The sequence below is a fragment of the Cyprinus carpio genome, chromosome B21 (assembly GCF_018340385.1).
Source record: "Cyprinus carpio isolate SPL01 chromosome B21, ASM1834038v1, whole genome shotgun sequence".
Taxonomy (NCBI): Eukaryota; Metazoa; Chordata; class Actinopteri; order Cypriniformes; family Cyprinidae; genus Cyprinus; species Cyprinus carpio.
Window position 1 is genome coordinate 10,638,789 of NC_056617.1, and position 13,106 is coordinate 10,651,894.

General features: G+C 37.0%; 1 long non-coding RNA gene across 1 annotated transcript; it reads left to right on the forward strand.

The window, feature by feature from the left end:
* Nucleotides 1–3,096: 3,096 nt before the first annotated feature.
* Nucleotides 3,097–9,850, forward strand: LOC122141298. Its single transcript, XR_006157679.1, has 3 exons — nt 3,097–3,373; nt 4,046–4,117; nt 8,770–9,850. It is a non-coding gene; the product is annotated as an uncharacterized LOC122141298 (long non-coding RNA).
* Nucleotides 9,851–13,106: the final 3,256 nt, after the last annotated feature.

Genomic DNA, 13,106 nt, shown 5'->3' on the forward strand with positions numbered 1-13,106 from the left:
TCCTCTGAGAGATTAGGTGTTTATTTATGAGGTGAGACACCTTCTATTTCTTTAGATTTTTAATTCCTTAAGGAACAACCCTCCAAACATAACCCAAGCCGAGTGTGTCTAAAGTAATTACTGATACCCTCATTTGCCTTTCAGTGTTGTTTTGAAATCTTTAAATCTTTCATCACACTTCATTTTTATTTAGTGTTAAACTGGTCAGCGTAGGAGTGATGCAGACCTAGTGCTTGCATATTTTGATATGCTTATTAAAATGCTGGTTTGCATGTATGTCTGCAATACATTATTTATGATGGGGGGAAAGATGTTTTACTGAAATATTTAATACCAGTAATTGTGTGACCAGTATGCATTGTCTACACTGGTGGGAATCAACAGCCCACCCTGTTGGGACCTTTCATATTTCAAACCTGGAAAATTTTATGATGAAAAGCTGAGCTTCATTGTACTTGATTTGTGACATATACTAGCTGTTGCGGTACATCGGCAGCTCGGTGAAATCTTCCTGCAGCTTCAGTTATTGAAGTGAGGTGAGGGGCCGTGTCAACTCTAAGCCTCTCTCCAATCCAAAACCTTTATTTAGCCACTGTATGAAGGGATAAACCCGAATACTGGCCATGAAGATGAGTGTGGGGGAAGCAGAATAAACAGCCCTCTACAGATTCTTGTTTCAGTGAATATGCAGAAACACGTGGCTTTGGGAAAGGCTCTAATTATTCTGTACTGTGTAGGCCATTTGGTATCATTCTGGGTGAGACAGTAAAAATGCTGTCATCTTTGGTTGCAGCTACAGTGGAGCAAAGTACACAGGAAATGGTGCAGCCTATGATTGCTTTGAATAAGTATGTACTTAGAACCGTCTATATTATAATTTGTAGGTTGAGTGCCACATTTTCATTTTCAATCTATTCTAAAATCTAAAATGTATTCATTATATTTTTTGTTATATTATATTACGTATTTTATATTATATTATCTTATAACTTTTTGTAACTTCTTATATATATAATATATATACAAATTTATTACATTTTTGTGTTTCAGTGTGTTTTATATATGTTCAGAAGTTCAAAGGTTTGAGGTTGGTAAGATATTTTGTTTTTGAAAGAAGTCTCTTTTGCTCACAAAGGCATTGATTTGATCAAAAATACAGTAAAACAGCAATATTGTGAAATATTATGACAATAAAAAATCTTTCTTTTTATATATATATTTTGAAATGTAATTTATTTTGGTGATGGCAAAGCTAAATTTTCAGCAGCCATTATTCCAGTATTCAGTGTCACATGATCTTTCCGAAATCTTTTTTACTATTCTGATTTGCTTCTCAAGAAACATTTTTGTTTTTTAAATCAATGTTGGACTGTTGTGCTACTTAATATTATTGTGGAAATCATGATACATATATTTTTCTGTTTTTTTTTTTCGATGAATGTGACAGCATTTATTTAAAATTTTCATACAATTCAATTTAATGCAGCCTTTTTAAATTACGAATTACTTAAAACAAATCTTACTGACCTTACTGTTTATATTTTAGTTTTTCCAAAAAGAAAAAGAATCAGAACTTGTGTTGCAACTTGTTTATGAAGCCTGGGGCTTTGTTGCTTTTTGTACGCTCTTTTCATATTCTCCTCATAACAATGTTTTTGATAGGTAGCCTAAATAAGGTTACCTGTGGTTTGAACTTATTGTTGTGTTGATTATTCTGCTGCTTGTGGCAATGGACCACCAAGGCACAGACCCACCACACTAACCTAAAAGCCAAGAGTGGTATTATTCTTTGCTCTGGTGCTGCTGCAGGACCACAGATGTGTTGCAGCTCTGAGAAAATTACAAGGGCGGGCTGCTTGTCAGTCTACTAGTCCTACTGTCAGTGCATTTTATTGTACAGTGAAAGCCAAAATTACATAATGAAGCATGAATGTGCTAGATATTACAGCAGTGATTCTAATATAACCCTTTATTTGTCCCTAGTGGTTTATTTGGAAAGAAACAGCAAAAACTCTTTGTCAGCATCTGTTTTTCTTCCCCAGTGTGAGTCGGTGGGCCACACAGTTCTATTTGATGCCATATGTGTTGTATTATCAAGAGTATAAACATGTTCTGAATGAGTAGCCTATGGTATACAGTATTGATAGCCAAATACTGGTTTAAAGTCGCTGGACGTGTCCACCTCGCGGCGCCCTTCCCCAGCACTGCTGCACCGGATACTGGGTCAGCGTCGAATCCGCACGTTTGGCTTCAGACCCCGAGGACACTTTTATGGTCCCAGTGGAAAGTAGACTATTGCATATCGCTCACAACATCTATTTATTGCCTATATGCATAATCATAAAGATATATGCTCTCGAACGATTACTGACGACAGAATAACACTGGTCTCGTGAATAGTTTGTTACAACGATAAAATACATTAAAAATTATTTATTTTAAAGAGTAGCAACAGAAAACACCCACCCACACACACCCACACACACAGGCCTATATATATACAGTATGTGTGTGTGTGTGTGTGTGTATTATAGTTAGGCCTATATATAGTTATATATAGTACACATATATTATTATTATTATATAGCCTATTATACTAATGCTTCATTAGATTTTAATTAACTCATAAATCAAAACCCGCGTTTGACTGATGTGCGATATTAATGACGTGTTATGTAATGACGTTAGTCAGTATTTCAGTGGAATTAAGTTGGCGGTCAGTTAAAAATAAGTAATTTAGCCTATTAATTAAAATACATATCAAATTGTACAAATACCAGATGAACAAATTGTACAAATACCAGATGAACAGAACAAACAAATTGTACAAATACCAGATGAACAGAAAATACTATTTTTTTAATGCTTCGTATAATTTACCCTGATGTTAACACTTTTTTTTATAGGCTACATGAAATGTTCAACAAGTCTGGCCGAGAATTTTTTTTCCTTTAAAATAATCCTACAGGGATTGAAGTTCCTCTGATTAACGACTAATGCAGATATTAGGTGAACATTATTGCTTACCATAGTAGAATGTTGTAAGTGGAATAAAACATGTTTTGTGCTCTGTACGTGTGTATATACAGTCAAGCTCGGTCACGAGGACACATGGATGGTGACGTCACTCGATCTGCCCGGGGAACAATCAGAGGCAGCGCGAGCGCTACTTGAATGGATTGTTGTCGGTGAATAACTTTGCTGCTGGGTTCTCCCCTTTTGCCCACCGCTCGCATTTTCTGCCTTTTATCTTCTAATATCTGCGAGTCAAAATTGAACTAAATGGTATATGAAGCACTTAACACCACTCGGAAAAGTGTGTTAGCGACAAACCCCTGAGGTCTGTGTGTGCGGCTTAACTTTTGCAAAGTGGGTAAGTGCAGAAATCTAAACACTCTTTTCCCGTGTATTTTTCCTTCCAAAGTCAAACTATTTCCATTAGAACTCTGCTGAACTTTAGAAGCGAGCGTTTCAGGCTTCACGCTACCGAATAAAATAGCTGTAATTTCGCTTCAATGTTACATTTACATGCCAATGTTGTTTACAATCATCATTCCTGTCAGCTTTAGTTAAACACAATGTTGCCATTGTTCCTCAGGGAAGCGCGCGGTCAGTCCTGTTTGCTTTTCTTATCTTGTTGGAGTCTTTCTGAACGCTCCATCCAAACTTTTGACTTTCCCGTGGAGACTCCTCAGGAAGATCCAAGAATATCAGTGACCCCGGTTTATGTGTATTTATGGAGCTCACAGAGTGTCTGGACTCTTTACATGTTTTTTTTTTTTTTTTTTTTTTTTTGGTACAACTTTGAAGGGAACACAAAATGCTCTGACATTGTAAACTTTGCACAGTGACCACACATTAGATTCGGTACTCCTGCCACTGGGGCCACTGTAACTTGATCCACCTCTGTGCTTTGCCTCCAACAGCTTGGTCCTAGTTTTGCCATTAATAACAGAGCTGACCTGATCCTTAGTTTCCGCTGTATTAAGCGACAGTTTGCTTTGGAGTATGTGTGTATGACTAACTGAAGTTTGATTTTATTCAGGTGTCCTGGGATCTGTTGGAATCTGAATGGACTAATATGAAGAGCCTGAAGGCAAAGTTTAGAAAAAGTGATGTAAGTATGACCTAGTGTGCTTTCAGCTGGTTTGCGAACTGAATGGTGTTGTATAGGTCTTCTACACTTAAATCAAGACTTGTATAAACTGTCCCTCTATGACAATAATTGAACAACTTCACGTATAACATTTATAATTCACATATTTTCATTCATTTGGAATTTGAGGTGTAGTTTCATAGTCAGCTTGTGTGAATGTTCTAGACTGGGGTGAATGACTCAGAATCAGACATGTCTGCTGCTTTATTATTATGACTGAGTCATAACTGGGAGTATAATTTTAAGGCTGAGAATTTCTGCACTCCCAAAGAAAGAACGAAAAAATAAAAAACAAGCCTCAGAGGAGCTTCCTGCCACCAGATGTGATACAGCAATCATTTCTAAGCCTATAATAGAACTTCACCAGTCTCAGGCTGAAGTATTGGAATGTACTTGAACGAAACATTATTGCTTATAATTGCATGTTTTGGCTTGCCAAATCATTGCCACTTGGGCTGAGTCAGCAGATGGAGATTACTGTGAAATTCTAAGTGATCATCAAACCGCAGAACTAAGCTGAGTTTTAATATACTTTCTGCCAGCACATGGTCACATTGGCATTTTGAACATTCACACGGAATGTTGTTAAGAGCAAGCCTGCCATAGCCACATTCACAGCTCATAATATCAATTTTTTCCTTGTATGGTGGAGAAGACGTGCTTTACAGTTTTTATCTACTAAATTGTGGGTGATTGCTTGCACAACATTGTGGTTGCCTAGGAACAAAACTTTGACATATTTTTTTATGTGTGTGTGTGTGTGTGTGTGTATATATTTATACACACACACACACACACACACACACACACAGTCACACACACACATATATATATATATATATATATATATATATATATATATATATATATATATATATATATATATATATTATAGACGTAACGTTATGAAAATTTCTTATACCTATTATAGTGACCAAAATTATTGCGGTTATCTGTATTATCACGGTACTGTTAAAATGTGCTGGAAATGTTTAAAAAGTACTGAAACGTAAATTGTTTCACCAAGTTTTTATATTTAAAATCAACAAACAACAAATGACTTCCAGTGTGCATAAACACTAATACAATAACATTACCAATGCTGTCTGGATTTTTAATGACAACATGACTAACAACAGTTTATTTAATAACATTTACAAAATGTTCAAATAAAACTTTGAAAGGTTTCATTAAATGGTAAACCTCACATTCCATCCTTTCAATAAATAAAAGGGTTAAGTCAAAATGATAATTGATTAAAAAATGATTATAAGTATTTTATCTGCTTCATAAATAATTCTAGATACCTTATACAAATTGTTTAAACGTGTATAATGCACATAAGCTTAATTTTCTTTAATTAATAGGGCATGCAAATGAAGTCAGTTTTTGGCCATTCAAAAACTGCACACACAGGCTCAATATAAATGTAACTCTCTGACACTAGGTGGCGCTTAACGAACAGCAGAATTACAGCTGTGTCCGGTGACCTCTGTGGGCAAAGCAGTATTAAGATTAAGAACACTACTTTTTTAGTTCATGCATGGAGCGAAGGTGAAAGCAAAATACCATTGAATGTTTTCTGAAGACAGTCAGAGCCTTTAGAGGTACATTCATATAATTCATATAACTAGCATTGAATAATTGATGAAAGATTGTATTACTGTACAGTGTAAAAAAAGAATCACACTGTTGAAAAAGCATTTTGAGTAACAATGTTTGGTTATAAAATCAAAATAATGGATAAATGTTGTGTTTGTGGTAAACAGCCATAGATAAGGAGCAGAGTCCTGTGTGAAAGCACAGTCCGTGCTGCTTCTGTACCACACACAAAAAAATGCCTCCCTCAAATGCTCAAATGCAAATCCTGATCGGAGCACCCCTAGTATGTATATATGTGTGAGAGATAGTATTTCTTTGTCCTTTTGGTATATTAATGAAAAGTAAACAAGAAAAAACCCTAAGACACTAGCGCTGAAGTTTTTGCCTATGATTTTACTTTCAGTTGTACTTTATCATCACTTCTGCTCACCAATCAAAAGTCTTGTTTCAGTTCTTTGCCATACAGGGTGTTTTCTAGAAAAAGAAGTAAATCATGAACAAGAGAAACAAAATATCCTCCTGGTTCTATTTTGGGTTTTGTGTATCAGTCCAGAACCATACAGGAATTTTCGTGTAAGGCCAGACTTTCATTCTTGAGCAAAACAGGAGATTAGAACTGCCAGGATAAATACTTTTATAATAGCAGCTGATGGCCAAGTTCTTGTAATAAATGTGATGTTACTCGACCGGTGTTTGTAGTCCCATTTGAACAGTCCTGATTTACCCGCAACATATTGCATAACAAAGCGAGAGAGATAGTGCTATTATTACATTTGTTGGCATTTGTGGCATGTTTGAGAGAAACATAAAAACCTTTTTCTAGCCTCTTACTCGGGGTGGCATGAAGTTCCAGTCTTTATAAGTAACAGGAGATTAAAAACAGCTTGGTGTAGACCAGTTTTATGGTATCTCAGTAGGACAGCAGCTCTATTTGACTTCTGTCATTCACTTGAAAGAATAGACCTTTTGTGTACACAAATCAGTTGCAGACACATTTTGCTTTGTTGACACAATGAGAGCTGTCTTTTATCTGCTTGTGGAGTCACACAGGGTCTGCTTAAGTCATTGAGGAAACATTTGGAAAACCTCCACTCCTCCTTGGGATTCTTTTACCATGTAAGAGACTAGATCTAAGCTGATGTTTTGCAGGCTGCTGATGTTATAGTCCAATCTCTTTATTTACTAGCTTGTGTCTTAACAAGCTTTTTAATAAATGAACAGTTAGTATTATGTAATGTAATTAATAGGGTCCCTAATTTTCTCATTTAGTTGTTACCTTCATTTAGATGATGCAATGGAAATATTGTATCATAATGAATTGTTGGATAACATTTAATTGCACATTGTTGTCTGAAAGCATGTTTTACTGCTTAAAAACTTGTTTTTGCAGTATGCAAGAAAATGTGCTTTGAGCATTTCACTTGTAATTTGCTATAACATTGATGTATCTAGTTGTCCTGATTTGTACTTCTTGTTTTTCAGAGGAAGTTGAATGAAATGAGTAAAAGGGAAATGGCCCAGATGATCCTTATTTAGCAGAGCTGTGTCATTTACGCTTTAGATCAGATGAACTTTCAAGCATGATTTTCCAGCCCAGTCTCATGAGAAGTAATAGTAATTTGTGTGAGATTGAGAAAGCATAAGAAATCAGGTTGTTCAAAAACAAACAGCGCTGAACCAAAGTCTTAAAAGGATAGCTCACCCAGTTATGAAACTTTTGTCATCATTTTGTGTCATGCCAAACCTGTATAGCTTTTTCCTTTCATGCTAAATATTTTACAGTCAACAAATCTGTATGGTTACCATCATCCTTTAAAACAGCATCTTTTGTGTTCTGCATAAGAAATTCATAAGGGTTTTTATTTTTGGGGTGAATTATACCTCAATATATATCCATATCATTATATCTCCATCTTGTACAAATTATTTTGCGTTTTCACAGGACTGTTTTATTCTCAATTGTTGACGCAACATTTAGCCTGCTTCAGGTGTGGTCTTGCATCTAATGATCAGGTCTAGATGTTAATGTAAAGCTAAATGTGTCATGAAACCAGGCTTTCTCTTCCAAGACTTTTCCTGTAAGGAAGTCATGACAAGACTCCCAGCAGACTGGATTTATCTCATCTGGAATGTAGTCATGTCCACAGCGCTTAATTAGTCTCCTTACCCCAGCCCTTTTCCACATTAACTGCAACCTTCAACATGATGAAACCCTCAGTGAATCTATCCCAAGCTGTTTTTTACTCCTCACATAAAAATTTAGTCACCAAAAAACGTGGATTAATGGCATCATAATGTTGTTAATGGAATTTTGCTTTCACACTAGGTCAGTGCGTCCATTCTGGGAAGAATCCTCTGTGCCCAGTGTCGAGTTAAAGAGGTTGAGGAGGGAGGCAGGGTAGTCTGGTTAGTGATAAGGCTTGCTGTGCTTTGTGGAATTACCTCATCAGTTAGATATGGCTGCCAGGGGATTTAGAAACAGGGTCTCTGCCATGTGAGGGTAAAACACACAACCCTTCATTACATTGTATAACCTCAAATGGCAGAGACGAACGTCTCCTGTGCAATATTTATTTTGTGGGTTGAATCGGAGTCTATGCTATTTCACAGGGCCTGTTAAAGTATTTGTAGTGAACACACATGTAGCATCCCTCCCCCCTCAGCGTTTAACTGTATTTGCTCGGCCATAGCAGACTGTCCAGACGCTAATTCCTTTCTATCCTCTGACACCTTTCATATGCACTGTCGGTCGCTTCTTAATTCAAACCTTAAAGGGAGTGGATCACGGTCTAGGCTGCCCGTGTAACGGTCCTGTGGCCAAAAGTAGGTTGCCTTATAAATAGCACCTTCTATTGACAGTGCCAGGTGTGTATTAATTTCATATCTTTGGTCGTGCCAGCCAAACATCGAAATGATTACTAAAAATAACATCAGTGAAAGTGAGCTTTATTTTGACATGTCTGGTCATTGTGTAGTCAAACAACTGACCCCCATACCTTTTCTGTTTTCAGATCAGCTTTCAATTGACCAATCAAATGTTTACAGCTCTCAGGACCAATCAGATAAAGCCCCAGACGACCAATCAGTGTGAATCTGGCGGTAAAGCGGATGAGAATGGGCACAGCAGGTATCTGCACTAAGAAGATGGTTTCTGTATTAGGACAGACCCAGCTGCCCGGCTCCTAGAGATTAGCAAATCTAGCCCCAACACCCCCTCCCTTTAACCACAGGCTTTTCCGTTCACGTCCCTTCTGGTCTACATATTACATCCTCCGGCCTAATACAGCTATCCCAGACTCTAGTTTTCATTTGCCTTGTTTTCCCTGCATGTAATTGTGGCTTGATATATTGCAGCCCTGATAGTATAAGATGGCTCGTTTGTATCTCCTTCGTGACTTAAGACATTCTGTGAGCTTTCAAATTGGTTTAGTAATGACTCATCTCAGTAACAGTTGTCAGTGGTGAAGTAATGACAGGCTTTCCAGGTTGAGAAATTAGCCGTCAGGATGAATCAAACACGTCTGGCTCTGGACTACTAACTGTTAATATTATTGCTTCAGGAAGCTCATCCCAGATAATTCTTTGAGTGTGTGTTGATTGCACACTCTCTTTCCTTTTTTATTTTTTTTGGACATTATCTTAATGTAGAAGACTGTGGGTGTTACCTGGTGGAAATAGTAGGGCTGTTAATTTAATGAGATTTATTATCAATCACATTAATTATAAAAATGCAATTAAAATGTTTATGCAATTAAACAGGATGATTAAACAAATTCTGTAAAGAAGAGTCTTCCTAGAGGTACCTTCTTCATGTTTGTGCCAGGCCAGATTCTAGGGGCATTACTAGGATGGTTGCTTTAGTAGGGAATTAATGTCAAAGAGATAAAAGGACATAAAATTCAATTGAAATTATGGTTAAAAATGTTACTATTGTAAATGTACAAATGCTACCTTAACCACAAAGGAGAAAATCCAAGGGTGGACAGGACCCCCCCATCTGAGGTTGTCCCCCCTCAAAATATGATTAAAAACACACTGTATTGTAAATAACAGTGTTTTATACTTTTAATAATTGTGTAGGTAGTAAAACAACACAAAAAACATTTTGAGTCTCCCCCTTCCCTTGCCTCACAGTGCTTTGGTCCAAATGCCTGCTTTCCTCTTTTACATCACCTACACACACAAAAGTCTGATGAGTGAGAACAAAGTCAGTAGTTGTGAAACTCAAGTAAGACTGTCAAGGCTATTTTATTCAATTTTAACATCAGATGAAGTGATTATTTTCTCTTTAATACAGATGATGCCAATGTTTTTTCAGTGAGTTATGTTAGCAATAATAACGTTACTTGCTTGACGGAAAGGGTTGCCAGGTTTTCTCAACAAAACCCGTCCAATTGGTACCCAAATCTAGCCCAAACTAACCACGTTTCGAGGGGGACCCTCTTTAAAAATTGTGTTCCGGGCGCTAAAATACACGTTATTGGGGTCGCTTCAACCCGCGGACATGAAAAACAATCTGCGGCAACAGTGAGAAAGTAGCCCAATTCCACGGGAAAACTGCGGACTTGGCAACACTGTAGTAACGTCTACAACGGACACAACCTCTGTCGCTGTGCGACCACAACAGCTTGACTTTGTCTAATTTGGCACAGTCTCCCCGCTACACTTATAGTTGTAAGGCTTTCCTCTGTGCATACATATGCTTACAAGTACAATTTTAGCTGTATTATTTGTGTCCCCTTCAAGATTAATATTTTTATACTTAGATTTTTTTTGGGGGGGTGAAACTGTAACACCATGTGTCCCAACCAGACATGACGCAATGCGACAAAAAGTATATTTCCCTTGCAGTTTTTGTCCTAACCACCCGCGACAGCAACCCGCGACAGTAAGCGACACAGAATTCTATTTTAGAAATGTTTTTTTTTCTGCGTCATCACGGCAGGGACAAAATACAAAATACGAATCTCAGATAGTGATTATGTGCTTTATTCAGTGTCTAATGTGAGTTTGAATATTATTTTGCCTGATCTTTATAGCCATAGTGAAAGCAACAATATATATTTTACTCAGATCTTGAAAATAAATTATGCTAAAGCAAACTTACATTAAAACTGTGAACTCACTGTGAACCAACATCCATAACAGAGATGGTATCACTCACTCACTCACTCGAAACGGTTCAGTCCATTCACATCCAGTGTAGACTGCTTCACTGATTATAATAAGCTCTATTGTATTTTGTTGCATCGCACCACGTTGCTCGCGTCCGGTGTAGACACGATGTAAATTAATGTCGCTTTCTTATGCTGCGTTTTAATTTTCATGCCACTTTATTTGAAATTAGCGCGGGCCAAACACCCCCCCAATCCCCCCCCCGCGGGCCGCCTGTTGAGGTACCCTGGTCCAGAGGTTGAATTGCGAGGAGTATTGGGGTGTTGTGAAGCGACTTATAAAACTTTTCTGTATGACATAAAATTTTATCTGTATGTCACTGGATGTATGTCAGGAGTGGAGGGTGGGGGTATTTGTATGCGTTTTATTTTAGAGTATAACTTCTTCCAACCCTTTGTTTGATCTCTTTTCAGAGGCAAATTATCTCTAGAGTTCCTCCAAGAGATTTGGCATGGAATGGAATTCTAGTTCAAGGGATTAAAAGCCACATTCCTTTTGAGTGGATGAGTTTGGTGGAATGTGATAATGAATGTGCAAGGTTACGTACAGAAGGTCTATTTTAAGTCTTGTTTGCAGAACCTCAAACAAGTCATGTGGTTTTTGTCTTTTTAATCCTCATATCTATTCAGACCAATGTAAACTACCCCACATTGTGCAATTGTTTAAGCAGTTGCAGATGTAGTTTAGTAGAAAAGATGCATTGTTTTTTGCAAAAGGTTCATATGGTTGGCATTAAAAAGTACTGGAAGTCATAACATCAGAATTATTTCCCAGAGCTACAGATACTTGTCCCCCATATTATTCAAGTCTGCTTCAGATTGGACCTAGACAATATCTCTGGGATTTATTTAGAGGTAAATCCACAGATGAACCCCTTCTATAACAGTTTCTGGCAAAATAGATGCAGTTATTATTAAAATCTCTGAACTTCCATGGTACGTTCACTTCTGAACTTTGTTAAACAAAGGGAGGCATTTGTACACCATGTAATAAAAGTTTCCCACAAAAAGACGTTTTGCTCTTTATGGAAGAGGCGGTTGGTTATATGAGTAGAGTATGCTTTTAGTAAGTTGGGAGTTAGGGGAGGGTTCAAAAACCAGGTTTTGAGAACATCTCAATATGTGTGAAAACAAGCTTTAGGGAATAACAGAGTGGCTTTAACAGCTGTTGTTTATCTGCACAGACCATTTGCATGAATCTGAATTTAGGATTTTCTCTTAGACACTTTAGCAGTCCTATAGGGATGTCTTTTGTACAGTAAAGCACTGCAAAGATTTGCATTCAGACCATGCTAATGGTAAAGCCCTGAATGGATATCCAGAGCCTTCCGTTTCAACCCCTCAAGCTCTTCCCTATTCACTGGGGTTTTATCAATGTGCCACATGGTTGAAAATCTAATAATGAGATTAAGAGGGGAGATTATGTCTTTAGTGTACTTTCACCCTCCTGAACTGGTATAGCTGGCTGAATGGACAAATGTTAAAGCCGTCATATTTCATTCACATCATCTTTCAGATTTCAGAGCAAGCAGCTTTAATGGTCTTTTTGGACTAGGGGGTTTTAAGAAAGATCGTTTTTCCACTGTTACCTATGTTTTCCACTATAGATTCATCAAAGAATTAAAAAAAAAATGGTGTCCTTAAAAATATTAAGCAGCACAGCTGTTGTCAATATTGATAATAAAAGAGAAGTTTAAAGAGCACCAAATTTGTCTAATTTGTCACAGTTCACTTTATTTTGCTATGCTCACTTACATAAATGAACTATAGTGTCCTGCACCCACTAGTGAAACATATCAAAAGTTATGAATAATTTCTGTTTTGATTGTAATAATCTTTCATAATATTACTCTTTGTACTGCATTTTTGATAAACTAAATGCAGCCTTGGTGAGCATAAAAGAATAAAAAAAAACCTTTGAACTGACCTCAAACTTTTGAATGGTTGTGATCTTTTTGGTATCTCGGTGTAAGTGAGAAAAAGTGTAAAAGTTCAAGTGCAATAAAAAGCGGCAAAGAGGAAAGCGATGGAAAGTTACCATATTTCCTGCATGCACTTTAAAATTGACATCTTATTACTTATGTGGACATTGAAGCTTTTTTGTGTCATGTGGTTATCCATCATGTAATAATAATAATAATAATGTGAAAGAGTGATTCTGAGGTTTAAAAATT